At 44.3% G+C, this 20617-nt stretch overlaps 1 protein-coding gene across 1 annotated transcript in view; it reads right to left on the bottom strand.

The window, feature by feature from the left end:
- NOAZFP (nucleolar atypical zinc finger) overlaps positions 1 to 19153 on the bottom strand; it is a 142347-nt gene extending 123194 nt beyond the window's left edge. The window contains exon 1 of the mRNA XM_086962229.1: positions 19060 to 19153. The gene's annotated coding sequence lies outside the window, so the exon portion shown is untranslated. The remainder of the gene's footprint in view (positions 1 to 19059) is intronic.
- Positions 19154 to 20617: the final 1464 nt, after the last annotated feature.

Raw genomic sequence — 20617 nt, forward strand, 5'->3', positions numbered from 1 at the left:
AAGAAGTGGGTCAGGGAAGTGAGATAATCAGATCTGGCATTTTAACTGTTAAGTACAAATGAAGATCCACGAAAATGACCACCACCAGGAATAAAAGAGATCAAACTGTTAAAGAGATTCTCTCAAAGGCCCCAATATCAATCGTGGATACTCAACCCATTCATAAACAAAGCAAACTCACTGGAGACCAACAAAGACACAGAAACCGGGCAACAAAGAAACAATCATGAACATTTTTTGGGAGATCTTTTCCTGGGATTGAGGGATGATTTTGCATCCATTCTGGGAGAAGCAGGCAAGAAACGCAAGACGTTAAGAAAGCCCTACATGATCCAGTGGGCAGAGCTTTGTACACAGAGGAAACAAGCAACGGTAGAGAAGAGGAGCTAGAATTCTTGAGCAGAGAAAAATTAAATAAATGTGTCTGTTGGAAAGTGGGTTATTGGTAGGGGCAAATGTAGGTCTGCCACTGGCAATAAGGCCACTAACACATGATAGGACTCAGCATATTTATTTTATTTATTTTATCGATTTTTAGAGCGCGCAAATACCCGAGGGTGTCTCGGCGCTATTGTTGCAGAACTCTCTGGCGGATAGGGGGGGAATTAGGCTGGGAACAACCAAGTTTTTAGTTTTTTTCCGAAGTTGAGCAGGGTTGGTGCACATTTGATGTGGAGAGGGAGTGTGTTCCACAATTTGGCTGTGGCAACAGTGAAACGTTTGTCTCCCCAGTTGGCCCTTCTTGTGCGGGGGACTCTTAGCAGATGAGCCGAGGATGAACGTAATGTCCTAAGGTGTTCGAGCGGGCGGAAGGCTAGTCTCAGGAATAGTGAGAACGTTGGTAACGTGGCTGCGAGCAGACAGGCTTAACTTCAAAGACAGGAATGTAAGGAATGTAAGGAATGTAAAGCATTCAAAAACACCATTTCAGTAAATAATTAAGACACCACAAAATAAAAATCCAACACCAATTTATAAAAATAGGTAATATGTTTATCTTTTAAATGACACCAAAACGAAACTAATCCACTGTAGGGAACCAGAGATATGAATTTTTAAAGATTAGTCACTTTCTAGTGCTTAGAAACAAACAGCGCCCCTTTAAGTCATTTTGTTTTCTCTGTCAGGGACACACCTTTATAAATTGTTTTGAAGAATTCTCACCACTGTAGTGGGCCGCCTTCTTCAGCAAGCGGGGTCCAGTTAGAACACCTTCCTGGCGTTCTGCTTGCCTGTGTCCCAAAGTATCCAACACACAATCCAAGGTTCTGGAATCTCCAAGATGGTCCTTGAAAGTGTAAAACTTTAATTCTGCAATCCACTTGAACAAAACCCTTACAAATCCACTGGTACTCCGGGCTTTGAATTCTTTGTGGGGCTGTCCAGGTGAGCTCTGTTAACCTGTAGCTTGCAGGGAGTTCCACTCTTGAGTCCTTTGGCAGCAAGGTAATCCACAGGGATGTAGTTTCATATGGTGCAGTCTTCATAGGTCAGGCCTTAGAGTTCCTTGCACAGCAAAAAAACTTTCCAGCAGGGCACTTCTTGCTTCATTCAGTTTCAAGCAACAGATCTGGAGGGCTCTGCCCCTCTCAGATACTTATTCAAAATTCTCTGGGTCAAGCACCAGGTCACTCCTGACCAATGAGAGCAGGGCAACTCCTCATAGTTATGACCACATCATGTAGAGTGTGGCATTAGTTTGTCCCAGAGTGCATCATTCTTCCAAATCCATAATGGCTGATTTTCCAGCAAGGAGGTAAGAGCTGGCTAATCACACCCCCTACCATCTGCACATACCTTCCTTAAGCCTAGCCCTGACTCTGGGTCAAGACTGTCAGAGTGGACTGAAACACAGGCCTCCCCTCTGCCTTTGAAGAGCATAGTTTACGACGCCAACTCCTTGCCTGGCATTCCTATAGAACAGCACACTGCCCTCCCAGAAGCCTGGCTAATCCACTTAACTCTGACTAATCAGGACAGACCACTGAAAGGCTGAATTTGGACTTACAAACAAGAAAGTCTCATAACTTATTGTATGTACACTTTAGGAGAAATTCAACAATATAATATTGTTGGATTTACTACTACCATTCTGAGAAGTCTTTGAATGGTCTGGCTAGTCCTCTCCTAACAATATATATTAATCATTAACTTCCTACCATGTTAACCTATGGGGCCATTGGGTTTGCAATGGGGAAAATAACTGGGGCAACTTTTCCAGCACCAGGGCTTATAAAACCATATTTTATAAGTATTTCCCTAATTTTTACAGTGCAACTAGGGGAGACTTCAGGGGTTCTGAATCTGCAGAAATATTGCAGATCATGCATACCCAATTCTTCTAGCATCAAAGTCGAATTTGAGCAGCTCTTTAATACAATGTGGGGAGTGAAATGTAAAATGTCACTTTACCCAGGCATATAAAACTTAATTTTATGAGGGCGCTCCTTATAGATAACTGAACCCCCCTCCCCCACCCCTGGGATACCTAGGGGTGACTCTGGGGTCCCTAATATGCAAAAACATGGTAGGTTTTTCATTTTTAAGTGCCCCTACCCCCAAAGTCGAGTTTGGGCACAATTTGAGGTTTAAAAGCTGTACTGGCCACCAGTTCTGCTTTTAAACTGACCCCAGGCTTCAGCAGTGCACAAATGCAAGTGCAGAAAATCTGCTGGCCTCTAAACTGCCATGCCCCAGGATACTGGAGACTTCTTGGTAGTTTCAATCCCCTGCCCTATTACATACTAGGGGCTTATGGGGTAGGTCATGCCAATTACAGGGGTACCCCACCTTACCATAGTGTACCCTAGTGTATGTTGGGTGTCTTAACTGTATTCTAATGTGCTCCTTTTGGCTTGGCACTGGCCCTGGGCCTGGTTAAACAGAGCCCAAGGTCAGTCAGAGTCAGTTACCACCAGTTCCAGTCAGCAAAAAGTTGGGGGGTGCCCAGGGCACAGGATGACTTTGCAACAGTGTCCCTACAGGAAAGGTTTGAAGACCCCGTAGGTATGCCTAGAGGGTTGCCAAATAGAGTGTAAGGTAGAGACATTAAGGACTTTGTGAAGCAGCGTCTATATTAAATACGAGTGACACACAACCTATCTAACTGGAGCACACGCAAAAAACATTGCCTATTACTCAACAAAGAGGCAAGCCTCCAAACATTTTGGCAAGGGTATATCACTTACAACTAAAAGAAAGGATAATAGTAGCAGCAAAGACATGTAAGAAACTTAGCTTTGATGGGCAATAAATGCTTCCATTACTTCCTTGGTCATGTTTCAAAAAAAAGAAAAACTTACCCCCAGTTACAGACTTTTATAAGAAAACAAAAAAGAAATAACCTTTAGATGAGAAGATAGTCTACGATTGGCAAATCGAATCAGAGGTCTCTCTTCGAGCATTGCACAGGGAATAAGGATGCCTCAGAAGAAATCGATGGAAAATGACAAGAAGAAGACTTGATGGGAAACCAAAATGCACACACCATGAGAATAGAGGCAGGCCATACTAAAACAACTCCAATCCATTGAAAACCTCAACAAAGAATGGGAAACAATCAGTAAAAAATCCCCCAACAGCGGAGGCAGAGGTTGAATGTGTTAAAGATGCTTAACAAAAGGCCATAAAATGGTACCAAGTTAGCAGAGGGCCCTGGTTGGGAGAAAGGGAAAGAAGATTTGGATTCTTCCTGGAACGCTCAGGTGGGAGGTTAGTGTTGAAAGACCACATTTTACACAGTTCCATTAAGGAGAAATACACCACAGATCTAGCTTGGAGCACTAGCACCCTACAAATAAGGTCGAGAAAAGAATGTGGGCACAGCTTTGGGATTTCAAAATAAATCTTTCATTGGCAGACAGGGGGAGGGAACAAGGGAGTTTGGAGTTTCTGTACACTGAAGATAGAGAACTACATTACAGACAAGTGTTAACAAACACATTAGACTACGACAACCACCACATAATGAAACTTTAGACATATAATCTAAATCTCTTTCAATGGATACCAGTTGTACCATTTAATGTGAAAGGCCTACTCACCCCATCCAAAAGGCTCATGGTCTGGTAGGCCCTATAAAGAAACACACTTAACAGAAAAATCTACCTGCCACCTGAGGTCTCAAAGCATTCCTACAGTTGCTCAGCTAAAACGAAAACGGAAGGTGTGGGAACCCCAGTGGGACAACACATGAAATTAATTCTGAAGGAAGTAAATAATGAAAGATGGAGATGACCGATACTCCTCAAAAGAGTGCTTAAAGGAAGGGACTTATCCCTAGTGACGGTTGAAGCCTCAAATCAGAGTCAGGAACACTATTTACACATATGCTACAAAATTTACCTGAGGTGGCTTATGGACCACTGGGAATTACGGCGATTGAGAGGAAGAAGCACGGGTCTTATCAGAAGAGGGAAGCAGACAGCGGGCAGAAACTGTGATGGATCCACATTGGTGGAAGAGACAATTTGAGCTATTCTGCCTCCCATGAAAAGTACACAAGATGAGATAAGTTTCTAGCCGGCCGGGAACTGATAAAAGACATAGACAGAATATATCATGGCGTCCTAACACAGTCTGATCATGCCACTGGGGACAATGGATTGGAGTAGGGCAAAGCAGAGATGGCCCGCCCCTCCAATATAGTACCATATGACTACTTATTGAAAGATCAAGTAGTCAAAGAGGCAATTCAGTGACAAAGGGATTTTTCTCATATAAAAACACAGATTAAGGTGTCATATAGATACTTCGTTATATATACTGTGTTAAGTTAGTATAAGATAATTACACGTTTTAAACGCCATTTTTCCTTAGGCTTCAGTTTTGCACACGCTACATAATTGTTGTTGTAGCTTTCAACCTAGAACAGTGATGTGATTTATTTGAGAATAATGTGTTATTATTCTGATATCAGTTTTGCTTGGTACACTGTCTGAACAGTGAGTGCTGTACCCTCTAAGAATAACTCGATACAAGGTTGCTGGGAGGTCTGATCTTCGCACCACATTAGACATAACATAAATACAGTTGCTGCCAACATTGGGCTCTAAGCGGGTTTAAGATAGAGTTGCAGGAAATATACAGAACACACTTGAAGATGCTTCGCATGCAGAGAGCGGGTAGCTGATGATGTGATCGTCTCCTCCTGGTATTTAGAGGTATGGGCCCGCCCTGCTAAAACCCAAAAGAGACCTTCATAATATAATATGATATGCTAAATAGGGAGGTGAGAAATTGGTGTTGCTAATTCCTATTCATTTAAGCATTATAATATGCTATCACCGTTCGCATACTATGGACTAGTAACTATGCTGATAACTTTGATTCTTATAATCTGTTTGTTAGTATTGTACAAGATACTGCGTTTGAGAACATTGCATTGATTAATAAATATTTCAAATATGCACGTGTCCTCTTTACTCCAAGTTCTGGTTTGAAATGATTATAGAGCGAAAGAGTGTTCATGTGTTCCACGATACCTGAGGTAACCCAAGTTCATGTTCTGGTTTGTCTAAGTCATTGGTCAGTTTGTCATGACCAATGAGACACTGTAGCTAGTTCGGTAAGGGGATTTTGGATACTAAGGTGAGTTTTGGGTCTCCCTAATTCACTAAGGTTCTAGATCTCTATGCACAGTTCTGTGGGAGAACGGAAACCCTGCTACATGGCGCCCAATCGTTGGAGTTCTTATATCATGACACTCGAGTAGTATATCTTTCATTACTTAACCCCTTCATTCCCGTTTCCGGAAAACGGTGGTGTCGGAAAAACCTGCCTATTTTTGAAATCGGTCTTTTCAAGCTTGAATCTTTCTAAAACGGTTTCCTTGAATTACTACCCAGTTGTGCTACAAAGTTTGCTTTGTTTTTTCTCTTTCCTGTGCTGTCATGGCACAAGCCGTGGACATTCAGCTACATAGTCGCATTGCGGTGCGTGACCATTTGCGGGCTTATGAGGTACCACACAAGCGACCAATGATTCCACTATCACAGACTTGAGAATTTTCCTTTTCATGTCTTTCAGTGGGTAATGTCTCAATATGAATCGAAGTAAATTTTATCAGGGTCCTCCTACTCATGTAAAATTACATCCAAAATATGTTTTTGTAGAGGTAATCCCAACATAGCCATTCTTTGTAACTGACTTAATACAGCTTCGTATGATGGGGGCGGAAAACGCATTTCTGGTGAATCTTAAAGAGAATTGTAGACAATAATTCTCTATCACTATATTCCCCCTTCCACTCTAAAGGAGAAGCAGTTTTTTTCATTATAATCAGAAGAATCATCAGCATTTTCCTTTAACTTTGCTGTTGTTAAGTTTTACGTGAAAAATGTTTCACTTAAAACATGGATTCCCATGTAAACTGCCTGACTTTGTCTTCAAAACTCACCCTCCTCTCCTTTCTCCCTTCTGGTTTTCTTCCTAGGAGACTAACAATATCTTGCCCTGGAAGCAGAACAACTATCCTCCTATAAATCCATCACTTTCCATGAATGTTTGTCCATTTCTAATCTATGTATATCACAATGAATATGACCAAACCTGTCCCACTAAAATTGGGATGATGTAGAGAAACTTACCAGTTCAGCACACTTGTCTAAATACCCCCAAAAAGCATTCTGATCGAAAAGAAACCTTGTGCATAAGCAACCCACAATGAGCTCAACACACAAGTGCTGAACAGAAAATATTGCTGGTCACACCTTATTAGGGGTGATCAAGTTTCCAGGGAAAACAAGAGCAGTAGGCTTTTATGCATTAAATTCATTATGCGACTTACCAAGATTCATCGCACCAAGTCTAAATTCGGGCACAAAATGAGTACCTTCTTTTCTCCATGCATCCATGGCTCACCCTCCTAGAGAATTTTTTCTCCCACTGTGCATGCCCTAGGGTCCAATGTAATACCCATTTCTTCTTCATGCGGCCAACCCAATAAAGACTGTCCATTTCTTGCCACATACACCTCACCATAGGTGTGTCTTGCGGAAAAGAGCAGGTTTGCCCAAAAATAGCTCACCCAATAAATGTTAAGACCAGTGTACCCTCCAGGCACATTATCAGGTGGTATTAAAATGTTGTCAGGCCATCTCTCTTCCACTGTAGTGAGTGAAATAATAGTGTATCATGCACAAGAATCTACTAAAACATTACGGATCTCTCCATCTAGGAATATGCTACAATGAGACTCGTGTATGTCATAACCTCATCGGGAGCTACCAGGCCAGTCGCAATCATTCATTCCAGCGCCGGCACTTAGTTTATGGTGAACTTGTGGTCAGAGCCTTTGAGGGTTAGTGCACATATGCCTGAGGTATTTCTACATGTTAATTGAGTCCCAGGGAATGATTGTTTCAGGGTCCGCCGTGTTTTTTTTGGATAGCTGAGATTTTAAGTACTAAGGAGTCAGTGCTCCAAAGTTGCCGGGAGCTACCACAAGGTTTCGATTTCTTGGCAAGATAGTGTGATTGACCGGAGTGAGTTCTCGAGAAGGGCAGGAGGGGCGCATTCCCGAATGCCAGAATGACTAATGTCCCCTCACTACTCTTCTCAGCCCCTCGTGATTGGATGCATAGTGATTCTCAAAAGATGCCATGCCGAATTCTAGGCCTGCGTGCTGTATTTCGTGCCAGTGTGGTGCTGGGCCCCAGCTGATGACAGGCATCCACTCACGTGACACATTGTTTGCTCTCGGGTTACTTGGCACCATGGCCTGTGGCATCACTGATTAATTTCGGTGGGGCCCTCTGTAAGGTAGGCCTCGACTGCACATCAGGAGTGCATGGGCCCTGGGCCCTATGCGTTCAATCAGCATTGCAGCCTTCCGATTTCAGTGCAAATTCGAGTATATGAGGCGTGCAGTGCTGTAGGTCTGTGAGGGTGTCTGTTAGCAACAGCTAACCACTCACAAACAATGTTTATATACCAATTGCAAATTTAAAAAAAAGTTATGCAAAGCATTGTCATTTACAATGCCAGTAACTCAAACTTTAATGCTGCGAGACCTATTGCATTGCAAATGCTTGTTGTGTTTTGTCCCCACTATTTATGTTTTTTAAACTACATGGACCTCAGTATTGGAATGTCCTATAATTTCCAGCACAAATTTCTTTGAATGCCCAATAGTTTTTTGCAATTTCAATCAAGGTATTAAGAGGCACATCAGTAGTGGTCCACAGTCTCTCCTGTATTTTAAAATGTCTTTGCATTAAAATGTGGTCCCTTAAGACCTGCTCATAAGTGATATGTTCAAAATCACTAGTTACAGCCAAGGACCTAAGTGCTGACACACATTCTTCTGTGGATTCGTTATCACATCTCATTCTCGACGTCAGAAGAATAGACAGAAGTCAATTGACGGAAAACAATTAACAAGCAGTGAAGGCCATCATGGACTGCACCAGTGTGTGTTGTTATATCTAAATTCAAACTAAGGCGCTCAACTTTAGGTGACCCCCACTGCTTAGGAATCACTAAATCAACAATGTTTTAGACAAAAAGAAAAGTTGTGCTAACATTCAATTTGTTTATCTTAATCAAGTGATCTAAGTTCAAAGAGAAGTCTTTCTATTTCTTTCATCCGAAAGTTTGCAGAAAGTATCCATTCACTTGAATTTAGTCCATCAGGAGTTTTATGTTTATATTCAAATCCAAATGTTATTAGCTATTTTATAGACAAGTTATTCAGCCCAGCCAATGCGTTTTGTCCATTAGGACTTCTTCAGGGTTGAACCAGGTGCATCGTGTCACAATGTAGTATGTATCTCCTTTCATGACATGACTTAAGAGAGAAGTTGTCCTAATATCAGGTGGTTTGGTCTTCCCATGGGACCTTTTATTGTTCCAGGCACAGCACCAAACGCAGGAAATCCACTATGGATCGAGCATGCTTCATTCAAGCAACACGCTTCTTAGCCACCACACAGCTGCATTATACAAGCTAGACCGCGCACACACAGGAGGCGCGCACTTGTGCCCATTACATTAGAACACAAGCGCAACAACAATCCGTTCACGCTTGTGTTTTATGTAACTCACACTGCACATCACCCGGAACTTGATACCCCATGAGACTAGTCAAATCAAATTTCAAAAGCGTTATTCAACAGCATTGTCATAAAAGCATTTACACCCTAACCTATACATCAGTAAATACTATTCTAAAATACAATCACATTTTAAAACACACATTAAATTCAAAACGCTGACGAATCATGACTAAAAGGGACGCATTTACTGTTAAAAACTCAAATTCACTAAACATGATTAATTAAATAATTAATCTACATAAAATCACGTTACATTTCCTCTAACTCCACTGGCTAAAGTGCGAGTGCGAATGATCCATGCCCATCCCAGATAATTTGCTACTGCAATTGCTAAAGGAGGGGAGCTGTTTGATCCCAAAATTCTAAGTGCTTCCTGGCACCTACGTGTCCCTAAATTCTGACACGCTGGTTTTAACCACCTCCTTCTTGGAGCAGCATAAAGAGGGCAGGCAAACAGAAAGTGCGAGATGTCCTCAACCAAGTCTTTGCAATGGTTGCATATATTAACATTACTAGGCGACCACTTTTGTGTGAAAGCGTTAAGGGGCAAACTACCAGCTCTAAATTGGAAGTACAATTTTCTATCCATAGGTTTTGTAATAAAATCCCAGTATTGTTCACAAAATGGAGCAAATTTGATTTCCAAATATCGGGATGTTAACATGGAATGAGGGTTAGAGGTCAACACAGATTGCAAAGTCATATCCCGGTACATTTTTTTTACAATCTCCTTTGATGGAAAGGCAGTTGGGTCAGTGTTAGTCCATAGATGGTCTAGATGGAGTTTTGTTAGTAGGTTCCGGATCTCGTTGAGCCATGTTATTATATGGAACCGGTCCTTCTTAATAATGTCCATGAGAGCAGAGGCATAATGACCTAGCTCCGGCGTTGACATTATTCGTCTCCAGAATAGTAATGGGCGTCGTCGAGCCAGGTCCTCCATCTTTTTCCTCCCCAGGTCATACAACAGGGGGATTGTTGGTGTGCTCTTTGGAACGCCAACCAGACGTCGCAAAAACTTATTCTCAGCAGTGGACAAAATGCTCAAGTTGGCAAAACCCCACAACTCTGAACCATACAGACAGGCACTTAGCACCTTTATACTATAAATCTCTAACACAGGATGGATAGGTTTGGTTAATGAAGATTTATGTTTAAGTGCTAGGGCCCCTGCTAGTTGATGGAACTTTAAAACTGCTGAGTCAATATGGGACTTCCATTTAATATTGCCCTGTAAGGAGATACCAAGATAAGTAAAAGCATCCACCTGTTCTAAGACAGCCCCATTAAAAGTTATTGTGCCCCTAAATGGCTTAGCTGGATTCATGCACATAAACTTAGTCTTTGAAAGTCTTTGAAGTGTTTAATTCCAAGCCCCGGATCTGGCAGAAATCCCCGAAAGCATTAATTGCCTTCTGAAGGCCACTAGGAGTTTGTGATACCAGCAACGTGTCATCAGCAAACATTAATACTGGAACACGAACCCCGTCAAGTATTGGGGCATCAGTAGGGGATTTCTTCAGGTAGTCCACTATGCCATTGATATATAATGAGAATAAGGTGGGAGCCAGGACGCATCCCTATCTAACCCCACGCTCTACAGGGAAAGAATCAGTTACCTCACCCTGGGCCCCCCACCTGATCCTAGCGTAATTATTTTCATGCATGCGGACTAACAATGTCAGTAATTCGGGCCTGATACCGACTTCCGCGAGGACGCTCCACAATTTGTGTCGCGGGACTAAGTCAAATGCTGACTTCAAGTCAACAAATACGGCATACAATGGACCATTGATCAAGGTCACGTTTCTCCAGTATAAAGTTAGAAAGTAAAAGACCTGGTCAATAGAACTTGTTAGGGGCGGAAACCGGCTTGGAAGGGGGAGAGAACATCCTTCTCATCTATCCATGCTTGTAATTTGTTTTGTATCAATCGACCCATCCGTTTTTGTGCAGAATCGATAAGACTGATGGGTCTGTAATTGCTTGGGAGTGTCTTATCACCTTTTTTGAAGACTGGGATGATCTCCGCACCCTTCCATGAATTGGGTATGGAAGCTCCATGGGTGATGGAGTTTGCTAGCCAAACAAAGTATTTGCACCATGAAGCCCGGTCGCTTAAGAATACATTGGCCGGTATTCCGTCCATTCCTGGCGCTCTCCCCCCAGACACCCCATCCAACGCTATGTTGACAGCACCCAGAGTAAACACTTCGCCTTTGAAGAAGACCATTGGGGGAGGTGGATAATGGCCTGGGTCCAGATTACATGCATATTGTGGCTTAAAGAAGTCTATCCATAAGTTCTTTGCAACGTTGTTTTGTGGACGCTCTGCTACCCCACCCGCCCGGTCCCATTTTACGATTGCCCAGAACTCTTTTTGCTTCTTAGCTGCACATGCTGATTTGAGGTCAAGCCAGTGATTTTCGTCCCAACGCTTTTTCGCTTTGGTTTGTGCTTTTCTGTGGGCATCCCTGGCCTTCCTCACTCCTTCTCTGTTTTGACTCCTTAGCTCAAGACTAAGTTTCTGACGTGTTCTTCTGCATGTTTGATCATACCACCCCTGTTTTGTGGGTGATTTTACCACCTTTTTTTGGCCTACTGGTTTTAGAAAGAAGCCCTGAATTTTGGAAATAAACTCAGAATGTGCCTCCTCCATGAATCTGGAGAAGTTGGGTTCGGTACAATGTTCTTTCATAATGTTAATCTCAGAGACAACTAACTTCCTTAGATCTTCTAACATCTCCGGCTTCTCTATCAGTCTGCCCCACCTTACATGGCGTTGGTTATTTGTAGAGATAATATCCAAAGTCACTGTGCCCATTCCCGGGCTTGGAGCTGGCACCCCTGGTTAGATTGTATGATCAAGCATAGTGGATTATGGTCACTCTCTAATCTAGATGTGATACTCATATCTACCAGCCTGTGCCAATCCCTCACATCCACTAGAATTCTACTTTTTGCCCTTCCATTATCAAATGTGTGAACACCCCGTCGATCAGACCGAGTGCGCCCATTAGCTGCTCTTAAGCCCCTTGCTAAGCACAAGCTCTTGATTTGGATTGCTACCTCAGACCATCTCTTGACCAATGGCAGGTCCAGCTGGGGGATTCCCCATTTATTATCCTCTTCTAAGGACATTTCACCGTCCTCCGAGCCCAAAGGCTCGAAGGTCGTATTCATGTCTCCACCCACCAAGATAGAAAGATGAAATGGAAGGAGCTCAAGATCATTATCAAGTGCTGTTATTACCTCTGAGGTTTTTCCCCCTGCAACTCCCCTAGCATATATGTTATAGATGGCCATCTCTTGGCCATTGGCCCAAGTAGTTTTTAGAAAATTAGGACTATAGGGGCGCACTGCCTGGGCTGAAACGTTACAAAGTGTGTGAGAAACAAGGGTTTTCGTGGTGTAGTGCGTAAAGAGCAGACGGCAAAACCTCCTTAACCGTCTAAACAAGTCAAAAGACAAGACAATTTAACAATAAAAACGCTCTCGCAACTACATATGTATGCATCAAGATCAGGTTCAATGACCAACAGTGAAAAAGAAAACGCAGAAGCAGATTCTTTGGTGTGACACTTCTTGTTACAGCAAGTTGTTTACTTTTCTCCAGACTTTCGAGAAAGAAATCGCCGACACGTGTTTCGTCGTGTGTGGGTGAGTCAAACACGACTCTTCAGGGCTTAAACTCCCAGTACCACTGTGTGGTTGGAGTAAGTCTGGGTCTTTACAAGCTCTGTTTAAAGCAAAAAGGGGTATTCTGTGTATACAGACACAGACGATGTTGGTAGAAAGAAAGATCAATTGTAGTCTATGAACGAGGTTATCATCTCTCTTTTGGTAATCCCGTAGAGGTAGTGTAGCGCTGTATCCCGCTATGCCTTCAGGCGGGAAGCCGGGAGGGGATTCCTATTCCGTGCCAAGTTTGAAGAAACGGGTGAGTTTCTTCTGAGGCGGTGTGCCGCTTCTGGCAATCCCTCCTCTGTCTGTTCCCGGCGGTCGTCTCTCGTGTACGAACCTATATGTTATAGATGGCCATCTCTTGGCCATTGGCCCAAGTAATCGTAATTGACAGTATGTCACTATTATTGAGAGATCTTTCCTGGATATTACAATGCAAAAATTGGCGCACCCAGATAATCAATCCCCTGATGGCCGCCCTTTGGGGTTCTTTTTTGCTGGGACATAAAAATTTAGGAAATCATGCCGATAGACTGGGTTACTGCCCAGGTTTCCTGAAACATGATTATGTCATGGTGCTCTATGAAATCACACCATTCTGGGGAAATCATTTTGTTAGAAATTCCAGCAAGGTTCCATGATAGGAGTTTTAGACTTCTGTTATCTGGTGTAGCTATATCCTGGGACGGCACTACATTTTGCCTACTGGGTACTAGCCCAAGATTAGATACTAAACTGCGTGTCCTGTTGCTACTGGGATTATTAGAAGTAGATTTGGGGATCCCATCAACGTTATCCACAACTCTATACACAGAATGTACGTTCGCGTGACGTTTCTCTTTGCTACCAAGCAAGACAGGCTCATTGGCCCTTTTCTTTGACACTACTTGACTTGGTGTTTGTGAGGCTGGCTGAGTTGTGATGAACAGCAGCTTCTGACCCATGAAGTCAGTCGCACTCATTGAGATCTGATAGAGCTGAGAATCTATTTTCAAGGGACACACCCCAACTATTTTTTGGACCAATCGTATTTCCCTTTTTTGCCACAGTGTTCCATTTGGTTCTTAGGATTGTAGGATTCAAGCTGTTACCTCGTCTGGCATAGAAAAAATCTAATGTTAAAGGGATAATCTCAGCGGTTCGGCGTTGGGGAGGATATATATTCGACAGAATGTTTGGCAGAACTTCCGGATCTGTAAAGTGCAGCACCACGCAATCCCCCCTGAATTTTTTATGGCCACCCCCAATCCATTCCACTCTCCTTGCCTTCACTATCTCTTCTGCCAACTGATGCATACCCCCGGGTGAGAATGCCATGTTTTGAGATAACCAGTGCAGGACCTTACTTATTAGGGAGGGTGTATTTTCTATTTGCCCAGGTTTCAAATAGGGGACATTGGCCAAGACCAACACTAAGGGGGAGGCCTCCACAATTAGCTCTACTGGGCCCTTCTCTGCCCTGGAATCTCCAATCTTTTCCCTTGAGCCTGAACCTGAGGGTGCCCCATTGTCTAGATCCTGACCCCCTCCCCCCGAATGACTAGTCATAGTTGGGAGGGAAGATGCATTCTCAGTTGACCCCGGCCAGGAAACTGTTGGAATCTTTTCGGTCTCTACTCTAGATACTACTTGATTAGGGATATTTACCACCTCTTCTAATGTCTTCTGCAAGAGCCCCCCTAATCTATGCACCTCCTCTGTAAGGTGGTCAATTTTTGCCAGGAGAGGTTTTGTAATGGTCTTAATCTTAGTATCTAGGATGTTTACTAATTTCTTGAGCTGGTCTTCATCCAGGAGTATTTTTCCCCCATTTAGACCCCTTTCATCTTCTACATCCCTTTTGGGGGGTGGGGTATCTAGTCTTTTCTTGCTTGAGCGTAACCCACCAGGCTTGGGGTGGCCTTTGTCCCCCCCTCTAGTGCCTCTAGGTGCTGGGACTGGCACCGGGGGCTCGTCTTCTAATAACACTAACTCTTCTTCATGTGTACTCTCTATGTCCGACTCTGCTAAGGCCACTATTAACTGTGTTAATGTATTATTATCGTGCTGATCCTGCAAGAGAACCTCATTGCTATTATCTGGCACGGGTACTTCGACAGGCATGTTTTCTACCATGGACAATGAAGGGGATAGGCTCAAGCCCAATGAAGATCTTCTATCATTGTTAATTTTGGCAACCACCTGGACTAAATAGTTGTTGAGGGTGTTTACTGCTAGGGGGTTTTTCGACTTTGACATGCTACGCAAACACAGTAGGTGACCTTTACCCCAAGAGACACACTAGATAATAAACAAAAGAGAAAGTGGGACAATGTGTCGCGCTAATGTAGAGAACAATACTCAAAGGGTTCCACAATAATCACTAGTAACAACAAAGACAACTCACAGCTGGTATTTTTGGGCAGCGTTCTTGGCCCAGTCCAGTCTCTGACTGTCGCAGACTGTCCCGCCCTTGTTCCGGGCTTCTCCCGGGCTTCTCCTGCGCGCTCCAGCGCCGCGGGGTACACCAGTTCCTAATAACGGAGGGAGGTGGTTGGGGGGCGGGGCAACCAGGGAGAGCGTCCAGGTGCAGGTAATGAGCACGCAGGGACTTCTGGGAAATGGAGTCCCTGACCTGGCGCTCGCAGCCCTGCTGCTCTACTCTATGTCCTTAGTCGCCTGGTGATGTAGCCTCGGTCCAATGATCAATGCCCCAGCAAGATGAGCGATGCGGGACCCGCGCAGCGGGTACCGCGAGGTTCTAAGGTTGTGGAAAATGGAAAGCAGCAGCCAAATGGAACTCTCCACAGCGTCTTTCAGCACAAACGGTAAGGCGTCTCCCTGAGACTAGTCTTAATTCAAAGTGCCTAGCCTGTAAATTGTTAATTCAGTGCATGGAACGCAAGCTTCCAAGCCAACACTTTGAACTTGAGCGATATTGCAGCTTTAGTCTGAGTGGCATGACCTGGCATTAGGTTATGGATACCAGGATTTCATATTTGTTTCTGACTTTACAGTCATTCTCTTTCTCTCCGACAGATAGAAAAGGCATTGCCAATGTGGTTTTTGTTTTGCTATCAGCTATCTTTTTCCAACCAGGAAAAGTATGTGGGTGTTTTGAGACAAATCTGTCTGCCTTCGTACTCTAAAAGAACAGGGTGGTAATCACATATTAGGCCTGTGGACCACTGTATGCGGGAGCGATGTTTGGGGGCTGTGTTTGAAGACCACCAAGAGGTAGGGAAGAAGAGGCTGCCATGGTAGTAGCACACATGGACCAGTGACTGCAAATCTATGGGCATAAAAGACAGCATGGACCATTTTGGATGTGTCCTCTGTGCACACAGCACTAGCCTCCATATTATAAATGAAAACAGTTTCCCTGCATACCACTCTGCAGCCAGACCACTCACGCTGCTATATTTTGTTCTCCAATTACCAGAGGGAGGACCAGATAGATATAACAGAAGAGACGATATCACTCAACCCACACAATTTTCTTCAGCGTACAGGGAGGAGGCCACTGAGAGAAGGAAGGACTTAAACTTTGAAATAGGCTTTGGAGAATCACAATATGCAGTTCTGCTTTGGTCCAGGTCTCTTCACCAAAGCAGGAAGTGCAACAGAACACTGAAGAGACTTTTACGACTACTTCAGACTGATAGACTGCGCTGAACTACCAATTCCACTTCCTTCTAATAAACCTTAACTTCTACATCTCCAGCCTGCAGACTTTTTTTTCTCCCCAAAATCTCAGGCCACCTACCAGAAACCTGTTCACAGATATAAACTCTCATTTGGTTGTACACATATATGTATGGTTACGGCTGTGGCTCAATGCTTTGGCGGTGTGTTTCACATGAATATTGTATGCTAATTTAATGTTTGAAACAAGGATGTCTTCAAAAGCTCCTGTACGATTTATATCACACAGCAAGAATAGCCATCTTCTTTAGGGTGTTTAATTAGTTTCGTTCACATAGGGGAGACACTTCAAGGCCACAGTATTTCACTACTTGCTCAAGCAATTCTATGAAAACCCAAAACACTAGCCATCTATACCGGCAAAAGGAAGGGTGTTTGTTAAATGCTACAAGAAAACCCAAACTGTATGTTTTCTATTCATGTTTAGTGTTTGATCCCCTAGATCGTGACTGTAAACTAATTGCAGTTTATGCTTGACAGACCAGGTTAGCAGATGCATACTGAAGCAAGCCTTGTTAGGTGCACTAAACCATATACAAAAAAATTCAGCATTAGCACAGTATATCATATAATAATCTAAGAAGTAGGATGTGTTAAGGTTACAATGCAAACAAAACAAATACTGCAAAGTTTGACAGATAATGATACTATGCAACCTTAAGCCTCCAGGAGCAGACACCAAAAATCCGATACCACAGTAACAAAACCCTATTCCAAGGTTCCTGCTCTTCATAGACTAGTTCAGACAGTAAAGTTCGGATCTGAAACTGGCACCCTTCTACATTTGAGGCCCAATGACATAGAACATAGAATTCACATCTTTCTATAGGAAAGAAAGGTGCATTTATTCCAGATGAGTAGATACTCAACTTCACGTCAAATGTACCTTCCCTGTCATTCGTATACAAAACAAAGGTTTTTATTGCTGAATATTTTAAAATGACATTCAAAAGATTAGACATAATCACCCCAACCACTTTCGCCTAATGGACAGAGGAGAAGGAAGCTCTGTAAGGAACTGTGACGCACAAGTTATTCAAATATTCTGAGCATATAATGATATTTACATCAGTAATTAATGAGTTATCAAGAAAGAGAGTAGGGTGAGAGGAGTGACTGCAGGGTAAGTGATGTGACATGAGTTTAAGTGCGGGTGAAAGTGTAGAGTGGGTGGAATGGATGCATGGTGAGTGATGTGTTTATTTGAGTGAGATTGCAGACTAAGCAGTGAGAGTGACAGGTGAGTAAAGTGTCACATGAGTGTAGGGTGGGTAGTGTGCTTGTGTAAGTGCAGGGTGAAAAGTGCGAGTGGTGTGAGGTTAGTGTCCTCATTCTCAGGGCAGGGTGAGTGATGTGCCCATGTGACCGCAAGGTAAGTGGATGGATAATGGCGTGAGTTCATGGCAAGGGGCATAAGTGCAGTGTAGTAGCTGTGAGTGCTGTGCTCCCATGAGCACAGTATAAAAGGAGGATGAATGGTGTGAGTGCAGGGTAACAGCTTTCACACCATAGGATGAGCGGTGAATGTGGCAGGTGAGGGGAGTGTCATGTGCATGCAGGGTAAGTGGTGTGCTTGTGTGAGTGCAGGGTAGGAGGTGGGTGAATGGCGTGAGTGTATGGTGAGCAGTGTGATCGATGTGAGTGGAGGGTGAACGTTAGGAGTGAGAATGAGGAGGGAGTTGTCTGAATGCAGGATGTATTCCCAGACACCTTGAGTAACTCAGTAGTGCATTGGCAGGTATTTCAGATGCAAGTTAAACTATTGCTATTATGGCATCAATCAGGGGTAGAAGAAATAAATAATGTGCTGATCCTGCAGCAAACTTTCAGTCTCCTGATAAGGGTTGCCGCTGATCAGATGTATACCAGCACCAGTATTTTGATGCCCCAGCCAGTTGGAAAATAAGTAAAATCACATAAAGCAGATATTTGTAGCACTTATTTGTGCATACGTCAAACAGCGAACATAAAAAAAATCACTTTTTAATGTGTTTGAGGGCAGAATTAATGATCCATGACTAAATAAAGGAAACAAAGACAGAAAGGTCATGTCCAAATGAATGCATACCATTTTACTTACAGCCCTATTTAATGTCAAGGAGAGCAGACTCCTTAATCAACAACAAATGTCAGGCATTTTTCTCTAGGAAAGGTGGCATCTCTATTCCTGAGATGTCTTTTATCTAAATGCATTCCCCCACTGACAGTAAAAATAAAATACAAACGTAAGAAAGAGGCAAAGGGGTTGCTAAAACCAGTGAAAAAACACTAAACTTCATTAACCAGTTCACAAAGGCATGTAAATGACTTTTAAAAGTAGGGAGCAGGGTGCATTGGGGTGGAGATACAACTCCAGACACTCACTGCCCAGACGAGCCCACAGCACCTAAAGTTGCTGCAACCCGGGTGAGAAACATCGGGAGGCAGTGACCCGAATGAGACACGCGACTTAAGGGGGAGGGAAAGGGGGGGCGTCGCTAAAGCCCTTTTAGCCCTATGGGCAGGCGCCCTTGGTGTGTGAGGGAGCTGAGACGGGGAGGTGACAGAGAGACCTTAACCTAAAATAAAAGAGTAGTAAGGGGTTTGAAGGGTATCCCTCCCATAATTTTGCAGATTGAAAAAGACTTGTGTTCACCTGTCAGCTTCTTAAACGAGTATCCTCTGCGAATTCAACGCCACGACCGTCTTCCCTTGCTAACCTCTTAGCGGATGTCATGTGTCTGTATTATTTGCACTTCCGGGTCGTATATCAACGAACGTGCCGATTGGCTCAGGCTGTGTTTTCTGCGCATGCGTGTCAATGGACGATCTCTCTTGAACAGCACGGAGCGTCCTTTGCTTTCTCTGCTCCTCCGCTGGAGTCTGGGCAACAGCCGGTGTTCCGGCGCTTTGAAGATGTCTGCGCGGGCAGATAAATGACAGTTACGACGTTTACCTAATTTCTAGCCCCCCTTGATATGGTACTGCACTTCCAATATCATGGGTCATATTCCTACCAGGGCAGATTCATTCCTCTCCACTCTGTGTCTCAGTTTGGACTTGTCAGCCTGCAAAAGCCCCACTTCAGTTGTCAGAGCATTCAGTATAGGTTCCAGTGCAGTATTTACATCTTTGATGCCTGAGATAGCTTATCAAACCTCCCTGCCTGTACACACATGGCGAAGTCGAGGTATCATCCGTGCCATCTGATAGAGGGGGCTGCGGCGGGACAGGGTTCCACCCCCCCCATCTGGGACTCCTTTAGGATGTCGCTGCTTCACCATGTGCGGTTGCCACACCATTTGGTCACAGGGAGAAAAGAAGGGGGAGGTTCCAGTGCTCTCTGTGGATCCCCTGCATATCCAAGCATAGAGAGCCCTCTGGTGTCCTGTGCACTCCAGATTCCCCTGCCCCACTCGATGGCTAAAAATATGCGGATTTGCTATGTAGTGACATGAGAGAAGGGGGGCCACTGACGCTGTTGGTGGGCTGGCGGTGGTCAGACACATCTGTTCCGTAGTGCCCTTCCATCGCAATTAGATGAGACAGAGTAGAGGGGCAGGGCTGCATCTAACACTGCAAGGCTCACCCAAGAAAAGCACCAAGTGGGCTGCTTCACCATGCAGCGACATGAGTAGGAGGCAGGGCAGTTCGAGTCCCACGCTCCTGGTGGCAGCCGCACACCTCTGCTGTGCCATGTTGCCCCCCGCAGGCAGTTGACACATGGCGACGGGGGGGAGGCAGGACTGCATCCAGAACCATACTACAAGGCTCACCCAGGGAGTTCGTCCAGGAGTGGGGGCCACTTTGCCCTCCTAGCAGGCAGGCACAGAATCACTTGGGCCTGTGTTCGCACCTCATGTCCAGCCACAATCTCTCTCCTCGAATCTCTGCAGCACTGGATGCCGGACTCCGCTATAACGGATCCAAGAGGAGTCAAGTGGGCCCCCGCATACTCTGGGAGGGGGAAACTGTGGAGCAGGATGATGGCGGGTGGGTGACACGGAGCTCCGCCCCAATCATTGTGAGAAGTGTGGCTCAATAGTTAGAGCGGCAGACCCTGATGCAGAGGTCTGGCCCGGGACCAGGGTTCAATTCCCGCCTCGGCGGGTCTTGGGCTCAATTTCCTCGGACCTGATAATTCTCGCCTCGGTGCCTATTCTAATCATGGGTCCCACTCTGCAACTCTGGGCAATAGCTTGCTTAATCTCCAC

Source organism: Lissotriton vulgaris, chromosome 3_1, assembly GCF_964263255.1.
Source record: "Lissotriton vulgaris chromosome 3_1, aLisVul1.2, whole genome shotgun sequence".
In the NCBI taxonomy this organism is placed as follows: Eukaryota; Metazoa; Chordata; class Amphibia; order Caudata; family Salamandridae; genus Lissotriton; species Lissotriton vulgaris.